Raw genomic sequence first — 26,261 nt, 5'->3', positions numbered from 1 at the left:
CTCTTTGGAACCAGGGTTTTCTCCCAGAGATTTGCTTAAGCCGAATAAAAGGAAGTGAATGGAAGGATAGAGAAAAGAATTATGATAATGGCAACATGCCTCATATCCCCACTTTCCACTCAGTGTAATTTCTACCCTCAAATTATTAGCATCTTTCCCTCCTGTATTCTGCTCTGAAATGTGGCAGGGATGCAGAAAGTACAGAAAGATAAGACCAGAAGGGCATCCCATTCACGTGCTGGGGGAAGGGAAGAAAGCTGAAAATGACTGAAGCCTTTTCCTGTGTTGGTGACAAAGTAGGAGGGATTAAAGAAAAAAAGTCTGGTCTTTGAGTTGCCATTGGCTCATCTGACAGCTGTGAGAACTTAACCTAAGTTTCTGTCACCTTTAAAACACATGGAAATACTATCCTTCACATTCATAAATAATATATAAATAGGGTATAACATTAGAAAAATTACATTAATGATATTTCAAGAAACGGTATTTCAGAATTACACAAAATAAACTTAGTGCCTTCAGATATGTAAATATCTGTGGGTGAAGTTCCCCCCCCTCCAAAAAAAGGATTAAATTGTGTATGGAGCCAGCTGAAATCCTAAAAGCATAAAATATTTTAACCTGTGTTCGTGCTATCCTATAAATTCTGGGGGGAAGGTTGCTCCTGGAAAACAGAAAAAGCAAAACCAAAGCATTCCGAGCTTTGCCTCATCTTGACCCACTACACAAACTACTAGCTTCTAAAATACAATACTGTGATGTTACCTATTCTTCAGATTGAATACAATTGTGGAATGGTGCCACCATCATTTGACTCCGCAAACTTTCATTGCCTACAGCGTTTGCTTTCAGTACCTTCCACTCTCCTGTTCTGCCTCAGGGTGCTCACCTACCCCCTCCTCTGACTCAGGAGGTATCCTATCATTGTGCAGCAGAGGCAAATGAAAGCCAACACTCAGGAACCTGTACAGGTTTTCTGGTGCCATATCCCTACAAACCCAGTAGAAACCCAGCCCAGCTTATGGACATCCATAGTTTGATTCCTGGTCAGGGCACACAGGAGAAGCAACCATCTGCTTCTTTACCCCTCCCCCTCTCCTCTCTCTCTCTCTCTCTCTCTCTCTCTCTCTCTCTCTGTCTTCTCCTCTTGAAGCCATGGCTTGGCTGGAGCAAGTTGGTTTCGGGCACTGAGGATGGCTCCATGGCCTTGCCTCAGGTGCTAAAATAGCTTGGTTGCTCAGCAACGGAACAGTGGCCCAGATGAGCAAAGCATTGCCAGATAGGGGGCTTGCCAGGTGGATCCCTATCTCTCTGCCTCCCTGGTTCTCACTTGAGAAGAAAGAAAGAAGAAATGTGAAGATACCTTTAACATTTCTGGAATCTAGCAACACACAGTTTCCTACTCGTTTTATTTTTACTACTACTTATTTTTGAATCCCAAGATCTGAAATCATTGGTGCAATATTAATTAATACGCTAGCTTTAAAACAGACCTATAGAGCATATTTATAGAATTTCAAAATAATTTTCTAAGAAACGGTTCAATCATGAGAAGAGGGGGTAATAAATTGTTCACTGTTTTTCATAGAAATACACAGTAGACTTGGTACTCTATGTTTGCTGTGTAGCTTACAAGGCTAAGTAACATTTTTTTTAAACAAATATACATTTGGCATAGCTATATAATATTAGTTATTTATAGCTCATATATCAATGAATTTTAGGTATTCATTTATTCTATGACTTCCCTAAAATTAGAAGATACATATATGGTTAAAGATATAGTACAAAATATATATATCTTTATATCTTAAGTTATTAAAAAGAAAGTACACTGTAGGACCTAAGTCAATATTGTAACTTAGGCTCTTATTTGATGTGTAAAACTACTTATTCACTATCTATGATGCCATAACATCCCTGGGATGTTTCTTATGTTACTCAGTGGATATTGATTTCATGTGACAAATACTTTACTGGATGGAAACTCAGACATAGCTTGCTTGGTAGCTATTCTAATAGATTTAACCATGGTGACTCATTTTGGCACTGTGCGGCTATAATAAGTAATTCCATGGAAATCCTAATGTAATAATTAAAGTCTAACAAGCAAAACAATATATATTCTGGCAAAGTCAGAATATGGAGGTTATTACCCATCATGCTTTTTTAAAAAGTGTGATATGGCCTGACCTGTGGTGGCGCAGTGGATAAAGCGTCGACCTGGAAATGCTGAGGTTGCCGGTTCGAAACCCTGGGCTTGCCCGGTCAAGGCACATATGGGAGTTGATGCTTCCAGCTCCTCCCCCCTTCTCTCTCTCTGTCTCTCCTCTCTCTCTCTCTCTGTCTCTCCCTCTCCTCTCTAAAATGAATAAATAAAAATAAAAACATTAAAAAAAAAGAAATGCATGCAAGCATTTTAAAAAGTGTGATATAAAAATGCAGAGAAAGCATGTGTGTAGAGGACTTAGAAGGATAAAAGAAACATGTTTATCTTAAGTCTCTTTCAGAAGTTTAATTAGTTGATTTCCACATAAAAAATTATAGTGTTAACACCCATGATTTATTGACGAGTTACACGTCTATGTGTTTTACAAAATTATCTTATTGAATTTTGGGAGCAGCCACAAGACAAAAGTATTACTGTGCTCATTTTACAAAGACAGGGAAATGATGCCCAGGGGTGTTAGTCAATGAGTCCATCATCTCACTCATACTGAGAGACAGAGATGACATCCCCAAACCAGCCTTTCTGAATCCAGAGTCTTCCTCTGTCCCAAGAAGCTCTACTTCCACCAAAGACCAGGATTTCCTAGTGCATGGTTAGTTCTCAAACAGAAAACTATGCTTCCAAATCTTTTGGGACATTTCTTCATGACTTTTAAATACTCAGTGGTGGAAAAACCTGGCTGCTCTGTTTAAGTGATGGTTACAAGCACACGGGCCATTTGCCTTGAAAATCAGATCTGCCTGATGAGGCAGACCAAGAGCCTAACTCAGGAGTGTGATTTCAGAAGTAAAAGGCCCTTCCATCAAACGAAATATGCTCATAGACTTGTTGCCCAGAACTCTGCAGGGTTTCATGGGCAGGAGGGGAGAGGAGAGCTGTTTGGAGGCTGAGGATTGAGAAAGTGGGGAGTTGGAAAGGTGGGAAGGAGCAAGGCTTTATGCCTGATTTGTTACCTGTGAATCATTTGAGTCAGGACTATGTTTTATTCTTTCTTTCCAGGATCTAAGCCCGTGCCTGGCACATTGCTTTTGTCCCATTCCTGTGTACTGAGTTGAATAAGAGTGTTTTTTTTTTTAGTTCCCTTCTCAGAAAATATCTGGGAAGAGAAGGAAATAAGGGAATCTGAAAATGTTGGTTGTTTGGGTAGGACTTCTATAATTGGGGAAGAATATAAAAAAAATTGGAAGTGTACAATACAAATAGAATAATATAATAATAGCATGACACAGAACAAAGTCTTAGAGTAAGGCAGAATTGCATCTCCTCTCACGAAATCCATGGAACTGTGTGTAAATTATTTGATCTAGGGCTCATTTTCTCATCTCTAAAGTGAGAATTGATATTCATTCCATCTATCCATCCATCATCCATCAATCCATCCATCCATCCATCCAGCCAGCCAGCCAGCCAGCCATCCACCCACCTATTTATCCATCCATCCATGCAATTATTTAAAGGGTAATTGTAGAGAGGAATTTCAAATTTAGGAATAAACTTATACTCAAGTTTCTATTTTCTAATTTTGCATGTTTTGTAGCATGACCATAAATTCTCTCTTTAGTACATGCCAGGTAGAAAGAGGCTTAGACTTTTTGGCAAGAAACTGCCTCATTACCAGCCCCACATTATAGGAATTTCTCTCCTTGCCTGCCAAGGCATTGGTTGCTCCTTTGCTTTATTTGAGGTGGGTTAGTTTAATTTTTCATTATGACAGGTTTTCATCTCCGATTCTTTATTTAGAGCAGGGTTCTCAAAACCTTTTCATTCTCTAATCCCTTTGAGGGTTTCCACAACCCTCAAGCATACCTTGAACCACTTTGCTATCAAAATAAAAGTGTGGAAGAATAATTCAGCTGTTGGGAGGAGAAGCAGGTGTCATTTTTACTTTTCTTGACACCGAAGAAGGGAGGGAAGCACTCAGGGGAAGGTGGGAAGCGCAGGGAATGCAGGGTGGGCAGGAAATCGGGCCTGGCGATTCCTGAAAAAGGGAAGGAAGCGGTGATGCAGGGACAGGTTTTGCTGCAAATCTAAAGCTTCCCTTGCTTAACAGATGTTAGAATTGTTGAAGCTCTGGTCCTGTGACTCCCTGGGAATATCCCGGGGGAAACACGACATCATCTCTCAGAAATACTGGTTTAAAACAAGCAGCTTTTTCTCCTTTTGTCTCTATTCTCTGCCTTCCATCTCCACTCCCCTCCCTTTCCACCCTGACCCTCTCCCCTCCTCCTTTTGGCTTCTCCCTGCCCCATCTTCACTCATCCACTCCTACTTGGAGAAATTCAGTGACTCCATCTATTTTTCTTTGGCGTTTTCAAGTAGTCCTACCCATAACCCTATTGACTCCTGGAGCTAACTTTGCCCTCTGGCACACAGAAGCCTCCATTCTCAATTCAGCTTTTGTTTTCTTCCCTGAATACAGATGAAGAATACTGGGATTTTTGTCTTTTATTACTGTGCAAACTATGAGCTGGCTTTCTCTTTAACTTGCTCTTTCTTTGTACCTGGTTTTCCCAGTTTGATCAAGTTGCAGCTGCTTTTCTCTCTAACTTCCCCTTTAGTTTCAGCAAAAAATAAACTACTTCCTGACTTTAGTGCCTGGCCGTAGAGTGATGTTATCCTGAGTGAGTAGCTTAACTATGAAGTTAGGGAAAGTGACTTTCAGCATTGTTTGCAAGTTGAGTATTATTTGTTTGGGGGTTCTTTTTTCCTGTTGTTGTTGTTTTAGGTAGGGGGAGTCAAAGAACTTAATTGACTTTTAAGGGTAGCAGGCTTTGTTTTGCCCCCCGAATAAAGATTATAGGTGGTCACTGAAGATTCAGCTGCCACCAGGACTGCAGAGGTTTGCAGCTGGCCCTCTTCCCCTTACTCCAGTATCCTCCCTGATATCTGGTTCTCATCTGGTCCTTCCTGAAGCCATTTACTTTGTGATATAGCACTGAGATTTCTGTCATCACTTACCCTGTAGTTTCCTATTCTCGCCGTAGTTACATACTCACACTCAGTGACTCGAGAGCATGATGAATCAACCTTACTTACATCAACTCCACTGTCTATGCATGCCCTTATAGCATTTGAAATAGCTCTTCCTGCTCTATTTTGCCACACTCTCTATTTCTGTGTACTTGTCTTGGCTGCTTGAATGTTGTCATTTTCTTTTTCTTGTTTTTAAAGACTATTTATTCAATTTTCAGAGAGGAGAGAGAGAGAGAGAGAGAGAGAAAAGGGGGAGGAGAGGAAGCATTAACTCCCATATGTGCCTTGACCAGGCAAGCCCAAGGTTTCGAATTGGCGACCTCAGTGTTCCAGGTCGACTCTTTATCCCACTGCGCCAACACAGGTCAGGCAAATGCTGTCATTTTCTATGTCATTCCTTACCTCTCTCTCTGTACAACTGAAGCTTGTATGTCTCTGGGTCTTCCACTTGGGCAGTCTATCTTCCTTTCCCTACTGGGAACAAGGCCAAAGTTATTTCCTCTTAAAATTTAACTTTGATTTTCCTGGGAAAAAGGGATATATGATGTGGGAACTTCTTATTCCTTGCCCAACAGGTAATTTTTTTTATCCCTTCTCCTTCCTTTTGTATCTTTTCCTTTTCCTTTGGAATAATTTTGTCTAGCAATTTCTGTTCTTACATGTGCACGTTCATCTTACAATAAAATCTTAACACTTGATAGTAGTCCATTTATGGCCCACATAAATGACTTCAAATGATTTCAAAATCTAATTTTGAGCAACAAATACTAAGAAATTCAGTATCATGTGCCTAACTACAGACCAAAATCAGCATTAAAAAGTAAGAACACTATTTACTGTCTAACAAATCACTCCCACTCATTTTCCACTCATGGGGTTATCCTTAAAAATGATCAATATGCCACGATTCTAGCCGACTTGTTTGGCATAAGCCATTACCTGGGTGAATGGATGATGTTTTTCTAAAATATCAAACCAATACATTATCACCGGGGGCTTGGTTGTTCTTTTAATAGATTGGTTGAGATACAGAATATACAAATCATGCATTTCCATTTTCATTCCTGAGATGATGCAGATTCTTGCTTCTGCCCGTACAAGATCACACTGAATGGATGCGTATTCTGTCACCACAAAGGTTTTCTCCTGCCAAGGGCAGCATATGGGGACTTACGGAGGTTCCTGCAACACCTGGAGTTGTTAACGGTGACATGCCAGGGAGGAGAGGTCAGGGGAGGGTCCACACCACATGACTATTGATATGAAAGGTCAGGGGGTCTAAAACAAATGCTATGGAAGGAAGGGTCACCCTGGAGGCAACGTTCCACCCTACAATTGACCATTATTAAGCACCTGGAGCTCTCCGCTATGGTGACATTCAGTACCTGGCTTACTGTTCCCACTCTGCTCATGTCTGTCTAAATGCCTACACTACCAAAGTGGTAGCGGAAACAGCGGAGGTTGAATAAGTTAATAATTTTTTTTGATCGACCTGTTTGCATTGACCATGACAGCTGGTTTTAAAATACAGAAAACAAAAAGAAAAAGCTCTAAATTTCTATAGGGTTTACCAACCTCCTGATAAGCGTTTCCCTATTTGTTCCAAATTCATTTTATTGTGGCCTTAATCCTTTTTCAAAGCAACGATCAGCTTTGGGGAAGAAGCATGGAGACTGGGAAGAGCTGGGGTTGGAAGTCTGAGAGAGGTGACAGCCCCTTGGCTGTGTCTGCTGGAGTCAGTTCAGCTCTCCGCGCTGAACTTTTCTTACGTGCACAGTGAGGAAAACAATTCCTAACTTTCCCTCAGGATGATGGGACTGAAGATCACATCTTCAGTGAAAGCACCTGGCAGTGGCTAGGCAACAGAAGGTGTACATCAAACAGTGCTACTTTATTGAACTTTACTAATCTGTTTTCTTTATAAAATGATACCTACATCAACTTCACAGGTTTACACACAGGTGGGTGGAGTAGCGCGTCCTTGACGTGATTTCTGGAATACTGGAAAGGTCCAGAAAATGTTTAGAAATCATTTCCTGACATACTGGACTGATGTCTCTATTCCTGTGAGAGCGGGGAGCTACATGAGCCAGAAAAGGGGCAGAATGGGAAAGGAAACATCAATCTTAAACATAACCATCACCTGATAACCTGATGGCTGACCAGGGTTCTTAAGCTTCTAATACTGCCCAGGGCAGTTACACACCGCATGGAGCATGCCCAATGGGACTGACAAGCAAGGCAATGGCTGATATATAACCTTCCACGGGGGATGTGAGCCATGAATGGGCAAAATGTTAGAAAAGAGCCCGTATGTGGCCTCAAAATACGAACTGAGCAGGCATACGACTGCCCACTACCTGCAGAGGTGTGCACCTGCAATGGGCAGGAACGCACTGGCTGGGGGAGGAGTGGCCAGAAGGTGGGGGAGGGGCCAGTCAAACATAGAAATATTACTGTGTAACTCAGATCAGTCTGAGTTGCCCACTTGTAAATCCTCCAAATATACTTTCTTTTTGCTAAACACACCACTACCCACCTGCTTTGGTACTTGGGTCACTCTCCTTTGAATTCACTCTCAGGAGAGACAAGAAAGAACCTAAGAACCCAGAACAACACCGCGGAACCAGTGACATTCCCTCCTTCAATATGTTCTCTCTTTACCTTTAAGTTTAGTTCATTGCTAAAATGTAAACACCATTAGGAGGACTAATACTTTATCTTATCAATGGTTACCCTTTGATGTGAATGGATTTATCAGAGACCTTCCTTTGACTGGGATTGGATTAAGGGGAAAAAAGGAAAGAGAAAGAAAGGTTTAAGGTTCTGGGGTTCTGAGGCCTGAGGAGGAGGAAAAACTATATTAAGGGGCATTAAAGAGCAACACCTGCTTTGACCAGTGAGTTAGGGGCATCAAGCCGGTTGCCCGTCAGAATCACCCCAGAAGTTTTACAAAATACTAATACCTAGTTTCCACATATCATAAACAGAATGTAGTTGCTGGAGTGCTGGGGGGGGGGCCTCTGTAGTGTTTGAAAGCCCCTCTGGCCATTCAGATGTGTAGTGGAACTGAAAACCACAGAGTTCGAAGGAAGAAGCACAGGAAACGGTTCTATGTAGTTCTTTCTACACTCCTCACAGCTTCTAATTGAATTAAACTACATACTTAAACCCCATCTCTTAAAAAGGATGCATTTCTTATTATGCATTTCTTATTAGTTTAATTATTTTAAGGACCTATTTAAAAGAATGTGGGGCCATAATATTTATTGACTCAATCACCACATTTTGGTGAAGGACATAAAGTTTTATAATTACTAAAAGATTCTAGGATTAGTTCAGCAATAATCAGTGCAAGGTGTAGACTTTTGCAGTTATTATTCTCATAGCTCTTGCATTTCATAAACATGCTTCTCGTTTTGTTTTGTTTTTTTAATTTTTCAGAGGAAGAGAATTGTGTTAGGATCTTTAAGAAATTCCTCAAAATAACTAATTTAAGTAACTGTTTCTGTAGGATGGTGTGCCAGTGCAGATAATGACGTAACACCATGTATACAGCGGAGCAGCCCACAGCCATGCCAGTTGAGAAGTGGATGGTACAGAGGAAAGTTCAGTGTGTTCTGTGGCTCGCTAAATTTGAATTCGTGACCAAAGTGCAACATGAATATTGGCTCGTTTATAACAAAGCGCCACCACATAGGAAGAACATTACTCGGTGGGATAAGCAGTTGAAGGAAACCAGCAGTTTGGTGGAGAAACCCCGTTCTGGTAGGCCATCATTCAGTGACGAGTCTGTAGAGGCTATACGGGATAGCTACCTAAGGAGCCCTAAAAAATCTGTGCATGAGCCCACATCGAACTGCACTGAGTAGGTATGAAACTGGGAGAGTTTTCCTTTTATTTGGTGCAGATTTCACATTTCTATCATCTTTTGTTGCTTTCCTGTGACCGGTCAAAAGTGCACCATGACTTTACAGACACACTGTACTTAGAAAATCTTAGGAAAAAAGTACTAGCATGATCTGTACTCAACAAATGCACAGACTGAATCTTAGAGAAGCTAAGCAACTGGCCCTGGGTTCAGGACACCGGCAGTCAAGACTTTGGCCCGTTTCTCAATTCAAAGTCTAAGCTCCAAATTTGTCCACTAAAATCCATGGCCCTCTCTTCTTACCCATTCTCTAAGGACAGATGCCTTACACAGCAATGGCACAAAGGTTCTTATCCCCATTACTTGCCAGCTGAAGTAGGCTGTGAGGGAGTGTGAGAAAAGGAAAGCATGAGAGTCATCATGCTATTGGAAACTTCAGGTCTTCATATACAAGTCTAGAGCTGCAAGGATACGTGTGGAGAATATAAGAAAAAATTAGCTCAGAATCACAACCTGTGTTCTAGGGTAGACAAAATATACAGAAGATTGATGACTTGCTCTTTGTCCATATGTTTTAAAATAGCCTGAATCATGTAAAACCAGTCACTTGGCCAGCAATATCTAGCCTGTAGCATTTTGAGTTAACTGAAACTAGACCTACCTTTCATTATTCACATGGACCCACTATAAGAAAAGGATCAAAGGACAGAGTCTAAATAAATGGTGCTTGGCATGGTTAGCCAAATATTTGTCCCAGGGTTGAAGAATTGCAGGTACACAAATATACAGCAGAGAGATGGAATTTTCACCAAACTATTTGCTGTTGGGCAGATGCCTGGAAAACGGTAGAAATTTGAACACTGGAACTGGAGGAAAATATCTAAAATTCTGTCTTGGAAGTACCCACATGAAAAAGAAAATCAGAATTGTATCACTAAAATGCCATGGCAAACACAAGCAGAGTTATTCTGTGCTCAGGCTGAAGGACTCTCATTTGGTTTAAGGAACTGAAAATTACTGACTGCAAACTCTGGCCTCACGGAGGCCAGGGTAGTAAGTAGTGACTATATGAAAGAGATGTTTTGTTGACCTCTTTGCAAAGTTCGAGGCAATATTTTGAGGAAAGGGAGTTGAGAGGGCCTCCTAAATATGTAGGGTTGAACAATTAGTTGCAAAGATGAAGTGCATTTGCTTTGTGGACTGAAGGAATGTGACTGTGTTTGGGTGTGACAAAAGACCGTCACTGTGTCAGTGGCCAAAGGAAGGTGGTTTGTGGAGCTGTGCAGGGGTTGGGCTAATGGTGGCAGGACAGTGGGCAGTGAGCATGCAGGTAGGCAGTATTGATGTTAAAATTATTTAAGGCCAGCACTGAAGACTAAGTAGAGTGGGAGACAATGGTGCCAAGCCACTTATGGCGACCATAAAACAGTCCTATTGTAGGTATTGAAGATTCTTCAAGGGACCAGAAAGTAAACCACAGGTATAACTTGAACAGACGTATATCAAGAGATTTAATAGAGGGTGCTGCAGAGGGAGAGTGTAGGAAAAGGTAAATATGGAGTGCTGCAGGTTGGGAACAAAGCAGAGGGATAGTCTTTATATAAATTAGCACCAATCTAACTCTTCTTTTTACAGAGGTGAAATAGAAAGCGTATTTTCTTCTCTTCACCCGAACCAAACACTAATAAAATTGGCCAGCATGAATGCAGAAATAAATCATTCCAAACATGATTAATGTGCACATGTAATAGAGGTTCTGAAAGCAGGTACAAAGTACAGCATATTGTTTTCACCATCACATAAGCATTTTAACATTTCCATAGTTTGAAATTTCAAGATAAGAGAAAAATTATCTCTAAATGTAGACTTATCTGAAGAGCAAAGATTATAGATATAGTTGCAAAAAAAGTTTTTAATGATTAGTTAAAAGTAACTTCTGAAATTTCTTTGGTTTTCTTTTTATTTAAATTTTAATTGAGACCTGATTTTTTTTTTAAGAGCAGTTTAAGATTCCCTACCCCCAACAGCAAAATTGAGGGGAAGGTACAAAGATTTCCCATATAACCCGTGCCCTTACACATGCCAGCCTTTCCCATTATCAATATCCCTAACCAGAGTGGTACATCTGTTACAACTGAACAATCTGCATTGACACACCATAATCACCCAAAGACTATATAGATTGTGTTAGGGTTCACTTTGGTGGTATACATTCTATGGGTTTGGACAAATGCATAATGACATGTATACACCAATATACTATCATATAGAGTAGCTTCACTGCCCTAAAATCCTCTGTGCTCTATTTATCCCCTTCACCCTGCCCAATCCCTAGCAACCCGTTTACTGTTTCTGTAGAATTTGCTTTTCCAGAAAAATCATATAGTTGTAAATATAGGGTATATAGGCATTTTGGATTGGCTTCTTTCACTTAGCAAGATGCATTTATGTTTCTCCCTTGTTGTCTCATGGCGTTATAGCTCTTTTCTTTTTACTACTAATAATATTCTATTGTTCGGATGTACCACTATTTATTTACCCTTTTACCTACTGAAGGACATCTTGGTGCTTCAAAGTTTTGGCAATTATGGTACTGTGAACATCCATGGTCAGAGTTTTGTGTGGACATTAGTTTCCAACTCCTTTGAGAAAATACCCAAGAACATGATTGTTGAATTCTAAGAGTATGTTTAATTTAATAAGAAACTGCTAAACTACGTTTCAACACAGATGTACCATTTTGCATTCCCACCAATAATAAATGAGAGTCCACATTCTGACCAGCATTGAGTGTTGTCAGTATTCTGGATTTTGGCCATTTTAATAGAGGTGTAGTGGCATCTTACTGTTTCAATCTGCATCTCCCTGATGACATACAATGTAGAGCATCTTTTCATGTGCTTAGCTGCCATATGTATAGCTTCTTTGGTGAGGTGACCTGTTTGTTCATATCTTTGGCCATTTTTTAATTCTGTTGTTTATTTTCTTGTTGTTGAGTTTTCCAAATATATATACATTTATAACAGTCCTTTATAAGATGTGTCCTTTTATTTTATTTTATTTTTTGTATTTTTCTGAAGTTGGAAATGGGGAGGCAGTCAGACAGACGCCCGCATGCGCCTGACCAGGATCCACCTGGCACACCCACCAGGGGGTGATGCTCTGCCCATCTGGGGCACCATTCCGCTGCAACCAGAGCCATTCTAGCTCCTGAGGCAGAGGCCACAGAGCCATCCCCAGCACCCGGGCCATCTTTGCTCCAATGGAGCCTCGGCTGCGGGAGGGGAAGAGAGAAACAGAGAGGAAGGAGAGGGGGAGGGGTAGAGAAGCAGATGGGCACTTCTCCTGTGTGCCCTGGCCGGGAATCAAACCCAGGACTCCTGTACGCCAGGCCGACGCTCTACCACTGAGCCAATCGGCCAGGACAAGATGTGTCTTTTGTAACTATTTTCTTGCAGTCTGTGGCTTGTCTTCTCATTCTCTTGATAATGTCTTTTACAGAGTAGAAGGTTTAGTTTTAATGAAGCCCAGCTTATCAATTATTTCTTTCATGTATCATTCCTTTGGTGTTGTATTTAGAGAGTGACTGCCATATCCAAGGTCATCTAGATTTTCTCTTATGTTATCTTCTGTAAGTTTTGTAATTGTGTGTTTTACATTAGGTCTGTGATCTCAGTTAATTTTTCTGAAAGGGATACAATCTGTGTCTAGATTCACATTTTTCTGGGCCTGTCCAGTTTTTCCAGCATCAGTTATTGAAAAGGCTATCTTTACTTCATGGTATTGTCTTTTCTCCTTTACGAAAGACCACATAACTATATTTATGTGAGCCTATTTCTGGTCTCTCTAGTCTTTTATTTTTCTTTATTGTGAGAATTTAGTAGGCTGACAATATTTTTAAAAATGTGTACCTATTAAAATAAAAACTACAGTGTCTTTTTCTGTATAGAAAAGGCCTAGTTAGTAGTTAGAACAGTAATAAAAGGCCCATGGGTGTGAATAATACCTCTCCTTGGAAGGCTGCTGAGATATTAGAAAACCTCTCCACCAAAAAAAAAAGCCACTGAAGACTAAGTCAAACTGCAAACTGTGCCATTCTCTCACCCCACGTGTTCTTTCTTCTCTCACTGCCATTCCCAGCTGTGTTCCTCTCCTACCTAGAAAACGGTCCTCACGACAATTCCCTCAATGTCCTTATTCCCTGTGCAAGCCAAGACGCTTGCTGACTTCCTATTTTTTCTTTTGCCTTCAACAGAAATTCCCAGCCCATTTCTCCTTCCTTCAGGGACTGTATTCTTTTCCGTGAGGAAGCCAGTGAATACATAGGTTTGATATGTGTGCAGACAGCATTGGTGTCCCTTGCAATGCCTTGCTCCTATTTTAGGGGGCCTTCTGGCTTTGTGTGCTTTAGCTTTCAAGAGCTGGTGTCTGTTACTTTAGGGGCCTCTTTGCCCCCAAGAATCTAGGAATTTACATTTTGGAGTAGGCTTTAACGCGCAGCGGGAGGATGGCAGTGTGAAATTAGGAAAACTCAGTTCTCTCACTTTGGGTCAGATACAACACTGAGTTCAAGCTTGCCCGTCAAGGTTCCCGTGTTGAGTCAGGCACGTGTGGCTTCCTCTCCATTCCTCTCCTCTTCACCCCCTCTTTACTTATATCCCCTGAGAATATACATCTCTTTTCTATAAATCCTTGTCAGAATGGGCTACCTGTTTTAGAATTATCGATAGTTTTGCCATGATCACTGAACACAGATGCTTTAGCTCAAAGGACTTATGCTCTAATGATGGAATAATACGCCCATGTAAGGCAGGATGTGTGTGAACGTGTCCCTGCAAAAAAGTTCCCTTAAACTCTGCAGGTGATCACCTAATTGCCTATGCATAAGGAAAAGGTTAGCTATAGGTATGAACTGAATTATATCTTTAACTCTAAGTTACTGTTTTTCACATTAATAAAATGGGGCAAATCTCTAAATATCTTCTTCATGGGGTTGTTGTGAAGTCCAAATAAGATAATGAAATTACTTAGAGCTTAGTCTATGCTTAACACATAGTAATCATTCATTAACCTTTACTAATTTCTCATCAATAATTTGTATATAGCTAATATTAACAACTTTAAATTAAATCAAACTGAAATGAATTTAAATTATTGCTTTCCAATTTATTAAAGAATGACTTTGAGTAACTACTTTACCTTTTGCAAATGCCTCAGTTAACCCTATTTATGGAGGAAAATCCTTAAATCAGGGAAATTCAATTTGAAATAGAACAATGAATAGAATTATAAATAGTAGATTGATAACAATATATATATACATATATATATATGAACTTTGCTTAAAAGCTGAGGTCTTGAAATTAGTGACTCATGAAAGAAATTATTAGTGGTAAATCCCAATGTATAGTTTATGGTATGACTTGATAAAATCAAGAACTACTAGTTAGATATTTGATGCATTTAATTTATCTTTTATTGTGTTTATGTCTTAGAAAAATGGGTTAGCTTTATTAATAAGGACATTAATGAGACTAAGTTTATCCATTTGATCTCCATGTGGGCCAGTGAGCTTTGCTCTGTTTCATGATCACAGACTGAACTAATTCTTGCTAGTCATTATGTGGATTTGTAATGCTCAAAATGAGAACACTAATGAAACTGGTCAGTAGGAACATACCAGTACATATCTCCAAATGCCATTTATATATGTGTATGTGGGTATCTATAAATATTTACATATATATAGAATATAACATATCAGAGTAGGTCCAAAGGACCCAAGAAGGAGGTAAAAAGGAGGATGTTTGTATGACTACGAAATTCACTAACAACTCATGACAATGACTGAGGAGGATACTCAAAGTGCATATATAGTTTTATGTGAATAAATCCATTTTCTGGAAGGAATAATGAAATGATTTTTAGGTTATCTACCTGAGACTAAATTCTAAATTTATAAAATAAAAATAGTTTCACATATATTAAATCACCTTCTTTGTTTAAGAAGAAATGGGGAGAAAGTGTTTTGAGTTCTTTAGAAGATAGGCACTGTATTCAGCTAAGTGGGTCTATTATATTTTTATGACTTAAATATACAATTAGTTGTAAGAATAGGAAAAATATATCTTGCCCTGAGATAGCAAACCACAAAGTTAATCAAAGTTGATCTAAGAGTTGCCAAACATAGCTCAAAAAGAGTTATGTAACTCCCTAATGGCTAAATAGGCTTGGACCCAAAGAACTCAAAAGACCACTCTAGCTCCATGATTCTCAACCCCATGATTCTATAACTTCATACACAATATGGAATGCCATGTTTCAAGTTGCAGCAACTAGGTCCCTCTTTTATAAATGATTCCATTTTCCTACCTGCCTCCTCCTAATTAAATTAGTTCTTGATATCAACTATTGGCCTCCTCTATGGGTTCTTTCATATAGGATTTATAACTTATTCTATGTTCTGAAATCTCATCAAACCAAAACGGTCCATCTGCTAGTACCTAAGAGATTATTTTTATTTTTAGAAAGAGTCCACCCTCAACTTTGTCTAGTATATTTCTTCAGTGCTCAACTTTACTTGCCAGAGAAGATTGATACTAGGGGACACCAAAAATTTTATGCTCTTAAGTGCAGTTGGTAAGGGCATGATCATAAATAATAAGAGAACAGGTTTATTGGGCTTCTGAACTTTCAAAAATCATGGGATGCAAGATAGAGCAGGACGAATGATCAGAGAAACTGGAAAAGTTAAACACTGGTTCGATGTTGCTCTGGATCAGGCTAAGCTTCCCAAAATGGAGCAAATATGTCAGGTGAAGTAAAGGGATGGACACTCACAAGCTTGTACTTTTCCTCATTGGGTAAGAAAATGACACTGCTGCTCATAACAAGATCTCATGGGAGGATATTCAGCTGAATCTTGCCTCAAAATAGCTGTCATTCTCAGATGGTTGGTCTTATGCTGGGCATGGCCACAGTCCTGAGAAAGATTATTTTTACTTATGTTTATTTTATTGATTTTAGAGAAAAGGGAGAGAGAGAGAAAGAGAGAGAGAGAGAGAGAGAGAGAGAGAGAGAGACATCGATCTGTCCTGGTATGTGCCCTGACTAGGGATTGAACTGGCAACCTCTGCATTTCAGACGATGCTTTAACCAACTGAGTTATCTGGCCAGGGCAGAGAGAGACCATTTTGAAAGACAAAGATAGTGGTTTTCTCCTAGATTGTTTTCCTTTCTCAATCAATGGTACTGCTAGAGTAGAAACACTTTGGCCCATGCAGTACTGCCAATGGTCTTGTAAATAAAGGGAAACTTTAGCAAATACAAAAAGAAAAAAAAAGTTTGAGTCTCTTAGTTTCCTTTTTTTCTTTCTACAATAGGTTAAATTTTTTTTAGAATTTTAATTTAAAGATGAAAATATTTTTTTCTTAGTGGTATTTCACTGGACATAACAGCAACCACAATTGCCAAGTAGCTGGAAGAAATGGTTTCCCAAGTAGAAGGGAATGTTGTTAATTCCCAAGATAGAAGTGTGGTCAAGTCAATGGAATTAGCTTGTAAATTTGACTTGGTAATGAACCACTAAGAAAAAAAGGGGAGTCAGAAATTCCCCCTAAATCAATAGCTAACATTGGATACTTGAAATGCCATGATACTTTCAGAGAACATTTTAAGTAGATAGTGAAAATAGTATTATTCAATTATATCATAGGGTTTGACAAAAAGAGCCACAACTATTGAGTTTTGAAAATACAGGCTTAAATTCAAGGGAAAAAGTCTTTATAAAAGTTGGGAAATAAAGACCTTTTGTGTTTTGACTAAAGAAATTAAATTTTAAAAGGGAACCCTGGCTTGCTGGCTCAGTGGTAGAGCATTGGCCCGGCGTGTGAAAGTCCTGGGTTCGATTCCTGGCCAGGGACACAGGAGAGGTGCCCATCTGCTTCTCCTTCCCCTTCTCCTTTCTCTCTCTTTTCTCCCACAACCAAGGCTCCATTGGAGCAAAGTTGGCCCAGGTGCTGAGAATGGCTCCATGGCCTCTGCCTCAGGTGCTAGAATGGCTCCAGTTGCAATGAAGCAACGCCTCAGATGGGCAGAGCATCGCCTCCTAGTGGGCTTGCCAGGTGGATCCTGGTCAGGCACATGCAGGAGTCTGTCTCTCTGCCTCCCCGCTTCTCACTTCAGAAAAATACAAAATAAATAAATGAATAAATAAAAATTTTAAAAGAGAAAATTCATGACTCTTGTTTATAGTCCATAGTTTCCCAGACAACATCCTACTTCTCATCATGCGTAGCCAGTAACCAGGAAAGGGGCATCTCGCTTTCTTAACAAGAAAGAAAATAGAAGTAACTTTTGAGCAGGAAAAGAGACAGTGAAAAAAGAAGCAGGAGAAGTCTTTGTAACTTTAAATCAATAGAGCTTCATAGAGAGGATTTCGGGAGTAGAAAAAAGTCTATTTTAGCATACTTAGTACCTGAACTTACACAATATAATGATGATCAACACAACTTTTAGTGAAATAAAAATGTTAAACCATAAACTTACATATAAAATAATACTTAGAAAAAAATATATTTTGAGGTTTTGTGATGTGAAAATTAAATGACTGAGAAATTTAATTGGAGTGGAAAACTAAGACAAAGACGTGTGTATGATTATTTGTATATATGTGTGCATGTGCGTGTGTGTGCGCGCGCGCATGCTCTTATATGTAAGCCATACATATATCACCTCTCCCACTTTTTTTGTGTGTATTTTTCTGAAGTTGGAAACGGGGAGGCAGTCAGACAGACTCCCACATGTGCCCAACCAGGATCCACCTGGCATGCCCACCAGGGGGCAATGCTCTGCCTATCTGGGGCGTTGCTCTGTTGCAACCAGAGCCGTTCTAGTGCCTGAGGCAGAGGCCATAGAGCTATCCTCAGTGCCTGGGCCAACTTTGCTCCAATGGAGCCTTGGCTGCAGGAGGGGAAGAGAGAGACAGAGGGGAAGGAGAGGGGGAGGGGTGGAGAAGCAGATGGGCACTTCTCCTGTGTGCCCTGTCTGGGAATTGAACCCGGGACTCCTGCACACCAGGCCAATGCTCTACCACTGAGCCAACCGGCCAGGGCCCCACTTTTAATCAATTAAATATTTGGTTTCCTCACCCTCCATTTACTTTCCTACTTTATTATCTATTACTGAATAAAATTTAACATCATCACCTGGCTTTGGCTTGGGGGCTCTTTGGTATTATAATACCTTCTTTAGAGCTGAAAGAAAAATTTAGCCTCTTGTCTTCATGGTTGATCAACAAATACACATCTTATTGGTGATGACCACTAAAAGTTCCTGCTTATGTTTGCTTGGGAGAAACACCTGTGTCATTGTCATTCGATTAAATAAAGGGAGTCATGGTAGAGGAGGTGGAGTTGAAGCTGACCTGCAGCAGGAAGGGAAGCTAGCTAGATGGAGAGCACTATATCCTAGGAGAGCGTGGCTTTAGTAGAAGTGGAGACCGGGGTGTGGAAGCAGTGCCCAGAGGTTATCTACTAGCCTCGGAGGGCAAGTGAAGTTAGAGTGCTCTCAGGCAATGCATATATCACTGCTCATTTCTACTCTCAAATCATTTAAAGACAGGGGGCCATTTGATTTCAAAGGCTCGGGACACTTCTTTGGTCTCTAACGCATGTAGTTGTTTGGGGTTGCCATTTGTGTACTAGATAAATTGTAAAAGTGAAAGTTCCTTTTATATGTGACTGTTTTGTGTGTGGTCAGTAAGGTAAATGTTTAATAAGCAATCACAGATGAGTTAGGGGTGCTGTTTTATTTTTTTTACACAGATGTAGTTGTGAGTAGCCCTGTGAAAAGAGCAAAACAGATGCAAAAGCTTTCAAAATGAGTTTTATTGCTTCATTAAAGTTTTAAAGTGCTTTCCTCCAACACTAACTGAATGAAATAAAAGGGCATGCTGCCTTCGCAGAGGGAGATAGTCACTCCCATTCCCTACATGTTTTCTTAGAGTGTCTATCTACTTCTTATTATCATTTTATATTTTCTTCCAAAGCTGAAGTCTCTTGCTTTTGTTTGATATCTGTTACTTGAACTGCATTATACCTAGGGGTTATTTTGCCCTGGATTAAAACAACAGAAAAGAGACAAGTGACCATTCTGGATTTTCAATCCCCATGCTCAACGCCTTTTGCTGATAACAAAGGATGGCATCTTCTCCCGAACTTGTGCGTGTGCTTTTCCTTTAGCTGTTCCCCCTTGTTCCCCACAACTAACCACAGTGGCTGGAGCTTATTTACTCTGCTTAGTTACTGAGTGATTTGGATTTTCTCTTCACATTTTTCTGCTAATGGAGTCTATTTTTTCTTATTAAAAGATGTTCTAGGCAATTTCACTTCCAGCAACACCAGTTATAAGCCATTTTGTCCTCTGTTGCACTTCACAAGTGGGCAATGACAAATGAACTGCTACCAGACTACTGCACGAGAATGGCTATGACCTTGATTCTGCAGTTAACACTTCATACTGCCTGTCTGAAATGTGGACTCCATCACTTTCTCTTGGCTTTGCACTATCTGCTTATGTTTCCTTTTCTTTGCTTTCATGTTCTTCCTCATTCAGCTCAGTTCCTCTGTTTATTGTAGAGTACTAAGGCCTCGTAGACCAAGAGTCAACCAAAGCCTAGATGACTGTGTAGTTCTCTCACTCTGAACTACAAACACAGGTATAAATAACATTTATACAACAATAAACCTACTTTTGTTCCACCCTGTATAGATGTAGACATAGATACAGATATATATTTGTAGGTATATATATATATACAAAAACATTGAAAAGTATATAAGTATAGATTTTGTCTATCATCTATCTATCTATCTATCTATCTATCTATCTATCTATCTATCATCTATCTCCCTATCTATCTATTCATCATCTATATCTCTTCAGAAAAGGATTTTGTGAATTAACATACTAATCTATTACTTCTAGAGAAATTTTTTTTTTTCTTTTGATGAGGAGGACATTGCAAACTTGACCTATCCTTCAAACACCTGCCTGGATAAGTTCTCCAATGCTTTGATGATTTTTGCTGCTCTGTGAGTTGTCACTGAGTAGGAAGTCTTATAGAAGTGAAGGGATGGTCACAATTTAATATACATGAGTGTGTGTAGGTGTCTGTCTGGATGGTGTCATGATGTTGAGAAGGAGGACAGGACCACTCTTCTCTATCATATTTGCCAGGAAGAATGTCTTGGTGATCATGACCTTTCCACCAACAACTAAAACCAACTCCCAGCTTTCATGGGCATAGTCTTCCCTTGGGCCACAAATTTCTATTCTAAACTTAAATATATAATTTATAAGAAAGAACAAAATTGCATGACCAGGTGGTGAAGCAGTGGATGAAGCATTGGCCTGAGATGTTAAGGACCCAGGTTTGAAACCCCAAGGTCACAGGCTTGAGCGCCAGCTAGTCTGGCTTGAGCGCAGGCTCATCAGCGTGAGCATGGGGTCACTGGCTTGCTATTGGGATCATAGACATGACCCCATGGTCACTGGCTTGAGCCCAAAGGTTGCTGGCTTGAGCAAGGGGTCATGGGCTCAGCTAAAGCTCCCTCTGGTCAACATATGATATATATAAGAAAGCAATCAGTGAACAACTAAACTGCCACAACAACAAGTTGATGCTTTTCACTTCTCTCCCTTCCTGTTTGTCTGTTCCTGTCTGTCCTTCTCTCTCTCTTAAGAAAAAAAAAAAAAAGAACAAAATTAGGTCAGTTCCAGAATTTCCTATTCTCACCTATAGTATTTGTATTTCTCTGTCCTTGTGGGTGTGAATTAACTTGCATGGGTACTTGGTGCAGCATTAGCCATGACACAACAGCTGGTCTGTTTATTCCAGTAGCAAATGAGGTTAGGCAGGCATAGCAATGCTTTCTGATGAGGGCACAGATACTTGTAGACTTATTAGCACCCAAATTTTCTGAGCTAAGAAATAATCACCTGTAATATGAGTCAATGATGGGCTAGGATTTTAAGTTTCTTCTTTCCCAGGACCTTCACTAAGCCTGTTACACTTTGTGATAATAGTTCCCAGTGTGCCAGGAGTGATCTCTGTGCTTTAAGTACATTACTTTATTTAATCCTCACAATATTCCTTGAGATAGGTTCTGTAATTATCCCTACTTTGCAGATGAAAAAATTAAGGCACAAAGAGACTACATAACTCCCCCAAAGCCATTGAGAAAGTAAACAGAAGAGCTAGGATTTGAATTCAGGCATTCTGGCTCGACATTTGCCCTTATCTACTCTGAGGGGCTGAGCATATTGGGGGCAGGATGATTCTGGGAACTTACTTGCCTTCTCCTAGCATCTCTTTATGTAATCTAAAATAGGAACAGGTTTCTAACATGGTTCTTTGAGGCCCGGAAGACACCCATGGATAATGCTGGATGCTGGCTCCAACACATTTAATGCAGGATATTAGCCATAAGTGTTCACTATTCCTGGGTTGTTGGGATATATACCCAGGAATCTAAGAGAGAGGACTGCACAACCATGAAAAACCTCGAGCAGAATACTTTTCCAATGAGTACATAGCTTCTCAAAGTACAGGCAGCCATGCTTGACCAGGCAGTGGCACAGTAAATAGAGCATCAAATTGGAATGCGGAGGACCCAGGTTCGAGACCCTGAGGTTGCCAGCTTGAGTGCAGGCTCATCTGGTTTGAGCAAAGCTCACCAGCTTGAACCCAAAGTTGCTACCTTGAGCAAGGGGTTACTCCATCTGCTGCAGCCCCACGGTCAAGGTACATATGAGAAAGCAATCAATGAATAACTAAGGTGTCACAACGAAAACTAATGACCGATGCTTCTCATCTCTCTCCATTCCTGTCTGTCTGTCCCTATCTATCCCTCTTTTTGACTCTCTCTCTCTGTCACTGTAAAAAAAAAAAAAAGGTACAGGCAGCCATGGTTGAAAATTAACATGGTAATACACTGCTCACAAAAATTAGAGAAGCAGGGAACTTGCAGATACTCCAGTACTTCCAGCCTTTTGTATAGTGCATTTTCACCAATGAAATAAAAGTTGGTTTTGCATATCATTTGCATAATCAAACAACTTTCTTTGACTTGTGGTTTGCTTTTCTGATGTTCTTGTTTAATAAAAAAAAATCAAATGCTTGTTTTTATTGCTTCATATTCATTCTGAAATATCCCCTAATTTTTGTGAGCAGTACATTTGAGGATAGTGGGACAATCTGACTTCATGAAAACTATATCACTATGGTCATGAGCTCAATGCATAACTAGCTTCTGGAAAGTTTTATAACATTTTGTGGAATATACTAAAACATACTGACATTTTGAGAAAATAATTGAATATGTATAAATATAAATAATTAATGTATAATGATTTATTCAAAAGAAAAATACCAGAAGAGGAGATAGAATAATACCAAACTTTTGCAAGTAAACTTCATATAATCTTGCCTAATCTTGTTTATAGATGAAGAGATAAAGTAATTTTTTTCAAGTTCAAATGTAATAAGGATAAAACTGGATTTGAAATCAAATTTGTCTGTTACCAAAGTCCTTGATCTTGATCTTCACACATTACTCTGTGTGTGTGTGTGTGTGTGTGTGTATGTATGTGTAGAGGTGGGAAGAGTGTGTGAATAGAATTTAAAAAACTATAAAATGCTTTCCTCTTATAGTTCCAGTAAAAGCTGAGTGGAGTCACTTTTATATATATAAGGTCTACCGGAAAGTTCTGTCCGTTTTTGGAATAAAACAAAATACAAATTTTTCTTGCCACCAATAAACTTTATTAAATAATATAATTGCCATTGTTATTAATGATTTCTTGCCAGCATGGAGGGCAATTTGTATATCTGATTTTTGAAAAATGTTTTATCTTTTGATGCAAAAAATTGAACCAGTGCTTGTTTGATATCTTCTTCATTTTTGAATATTTTTCCCTTCAAAAAATTTTGTAAGGACAAAAACAAGTGATAGTCGGAGGGTGCTAAGTCCAGGGAATATGGTGGATGCGACAATTTCCCAGCATAGTTCTGCAATTTTTTGATGAGTCCCCAAAGCAGCATGTGGCCTGGCATTATCATGATGCAGTATGATGTTCTTCCTATTGAACATCGCCGGCCTCTTTTCTAAACTTTGTTTTAGTTAATTTGCTACATCAGTATGTATACATTAAGTGATAAAAATAGAGAGGCACACATGCGCCAAATAAACATGTGCTTACTTGTCAAAACTTGGGGTAAGAGACGGACAGAACTTTCCGGTAGACCCTATACATACTAGAGGTCATTCAGTTAATAAACTGAGGATATGTGTTATTAAGATTGTGAAAGATACTGCTAAAAACATTACAGGATATAAAGAGATAGAAGAGCCCAGGAACATCAAGTTACAAAGATACACTGCACCCTTGTGCCAACTGGTAGTTGGAATGTTAGACTCAGGATCTCGACAGCACCTACTTATGACTTGTTTGATGCTCTCTTCCTGCTTTTTCTTTGAATATCTGCTCATTTAATTTTTATCAAGGCATTTATTTTTCTTTCAAGTGTAAGTGAGAGCAGGTCTACATCAGAGAGCTCTCATTTGGAACTAAGTGGTAGAGAAAGATGTAGGAAACATTAAAAAGTAACAACAACAACAACAACAAAAAGCATGCTCAGTGATGTTATGGGGATGGTGGGAGTGGAAAGAAGTTTAAGGGGTGGGATGATTTTCAACACAAAAAGAATCATTGAGTCTGGATGACTGCCAAGTTATTGCTATTGATGAAGCATGTTTTTTAGAAGACAGATATTAATAGCTATTATATACACTAAACTAGAAAAACACTGCTCTTACTGGGACTATTGGTCATAATCATTATTATAGCTGTGGCTAAACAGACTTTCTCATAAGAATAAGAGATTATCAGGCTTCTAGTGGGATCATTGCCATATATACATATTATTTTTTCTTCCCAGGGAAGGAAAAATTTCATTGATTCTAGTTATGATATGGTTATGGGGTTTAGGTCTTATCAGAGTAAAGAATAGTCATTCTAGCTATAGGTCAACATGAGATTGGAATCCAAAATTTCCCCTTGTTAACTTTGTGCGTCCACCAGAAGCATCACTTAGTCACATATTACTGACTATATCTTGGGGAAGGAAGTACCAGCTTTCTCTATCTCTCCACCCTCCCCATACATGCACCACACCTTATTTAGGTCAAGAGTGCTTAATCAGGGAATAACTAACTTGGGAGTAATAAGTCATAGGATCAATGTGATAAGGAAGTGATAAGTACACATTGAATGCTCAATAAATCTCAACAGCCGGTCAATAAAAATAGGAGGCACGGTAATTAAGATGAATCTCCACTTGGAAGAGGTAACCTGAGATAACTTGGGGTGTGGGGAGGGCAGGAGGATGTAGTGTGTGTTATGCTGCCCCCAGGAGTCAGCAAAGCCTTCATGTTCCTTAGAGGTCTAATTTCACTCTCTTTAAGAAACACTGTGACATTAAGTAGATACACACTTCAGGTATGGCCAACTATAGGAATTGCCTAGACTAAAGGTTAGTTTCAGAGTGCTTTAATGAGAAGGAGGCTATGGCAAGGCTGAAAGTGAAGGCTTAAAGTTCTTGAGAAGGTAGCATGATGGATGAATGAAAAACTATACGTGTGGAAAATGAAGACTGAGAATCAGAAGGCTTGGATATTCCTCGAAGAAGCTTGCACTCCACACCTGACTTGTTTCCTTGTCTGTCAAAGGAGGAGGGTAAGCTAGGGCAGTGCCAAGTCTCCTTGCTATTTTACAATGTAAGTTTTTTTTTTAAATGTTTTTTTTATTTATTCATTTTAGAGAGGAGGGGGAGAGATAGATAGAGAGATAGATAGAGAGAGAGAGAGAGAGAGAGAGAGAGAGAGAGAGAAGGGGGAGGAGCAAGAAGCATCAACTCCCATATGTGCCTTGACCAGGCAAGCCAGGGTTTTGAACCGGCAACCTCAGTGTTTCCAGGTTGACGCTTTATCCGCTGCGCCACCACAGGTCAGGCAGCTCCTTGCTATTTTAAAGCCCTATGGTCTTAAGCTAATGTCATTTCAGCATCTGCACAGAACCGATACACATCCTTGAACACCAGTGAAAGGCTAGGTTACTCGCCTGGCTCCAACAGCTCCCTGCCAACTTTATAACCACTTCTCAAGGCAGCGCAGTACTCTCTGGCAGTATAATTTCTTTTTTAAGGATGCTCTTTGGGGTAAGTGTTCTGATATAATTTCTAACTTACGTAAAAGCTGCATGAATTGCATAAGGAACTCCAATAAAACTTTTTTCCAGGTTCATCAATTATTTACATTTTGCTTCATTTGCTTAATTACTCTCTGTGTAGTTTATATGTATACTATATATACATATATTAAATACATTTATAGAGTACCATTTGAGAGTATGTCTGAAACACTGTCACACATTATCCTTAAATAGCTTATTGCATATTTCCTAAGAATACAGGCATTCTCTTATGTAATTGTAGTCTAGTTATCAAAACCAGAAAACTGAGCATTGACATATAGTATAATCTAATCTAAAGAGTCCATATTGAATTTAGTTAAGTATGCCAATAATATCCTTTACAGATATTTTCCCTTGCCTGGCATCCAATCCAAAATCCCTAACTGCATTTCATTGTCATGTGTCTTTAAATATAGAATGGCTCTTTAGCTTTTCTTTATCTTTCTTGATCTTAACTTTTTTTTTTTTTTTTTTTTTGTATTTTTCTGAAGTTGGAAACGGGGAGGCAGTCAGACAGACTCTCACATGCGCCCGACCGGGATCCACCCGGCATGCCCACCAGGGGGCGATGCTCTGCCCATCTGGGGCGTTGCTTTGTTGCAAGCAAAGCCATTCTAGCACCTGAGGCAGAGGCCATGGAGCCATCCTCAGCACCTGGGCCAACTTCGCTCCAGTGGAGCTTTGGCTGCGGGAGGGGAAGAGAGAGACAGAGAGGAAGGAGAGGGGGAGGGGTGGAGAAGCAGATGGGTGCTTCTCCTGTGTGCCCTGGCCGGGAATTGAACCTGGGACTCCTGCACACCAGGCTGATGCTCTACCACTGAACCAACCAGCCAGGGCCAATCTTAACATTTTGAAAATGTACAGGGCGATTGT

The sequence above is a fragment of the Saccopteryx bilineata genome, chromosome 1, assembly GCF_036850765.1.
Source record: "Saccopteryx bilineata isolate mSacBil1 chromosome 1, mSacBil1_pri_phased_curated, whole genome shotgun sequence".
NCBI classification, from domain to species: domain Eukaryota; kingdom Metazoa; phylum Chordata; class Mammalia; order Chiroptera; family Emballonuridae; genus Saccopteryx; species Saccopteryx bilineata.
Note: the sequence above shows the minus strand (reverse complement) of the source record.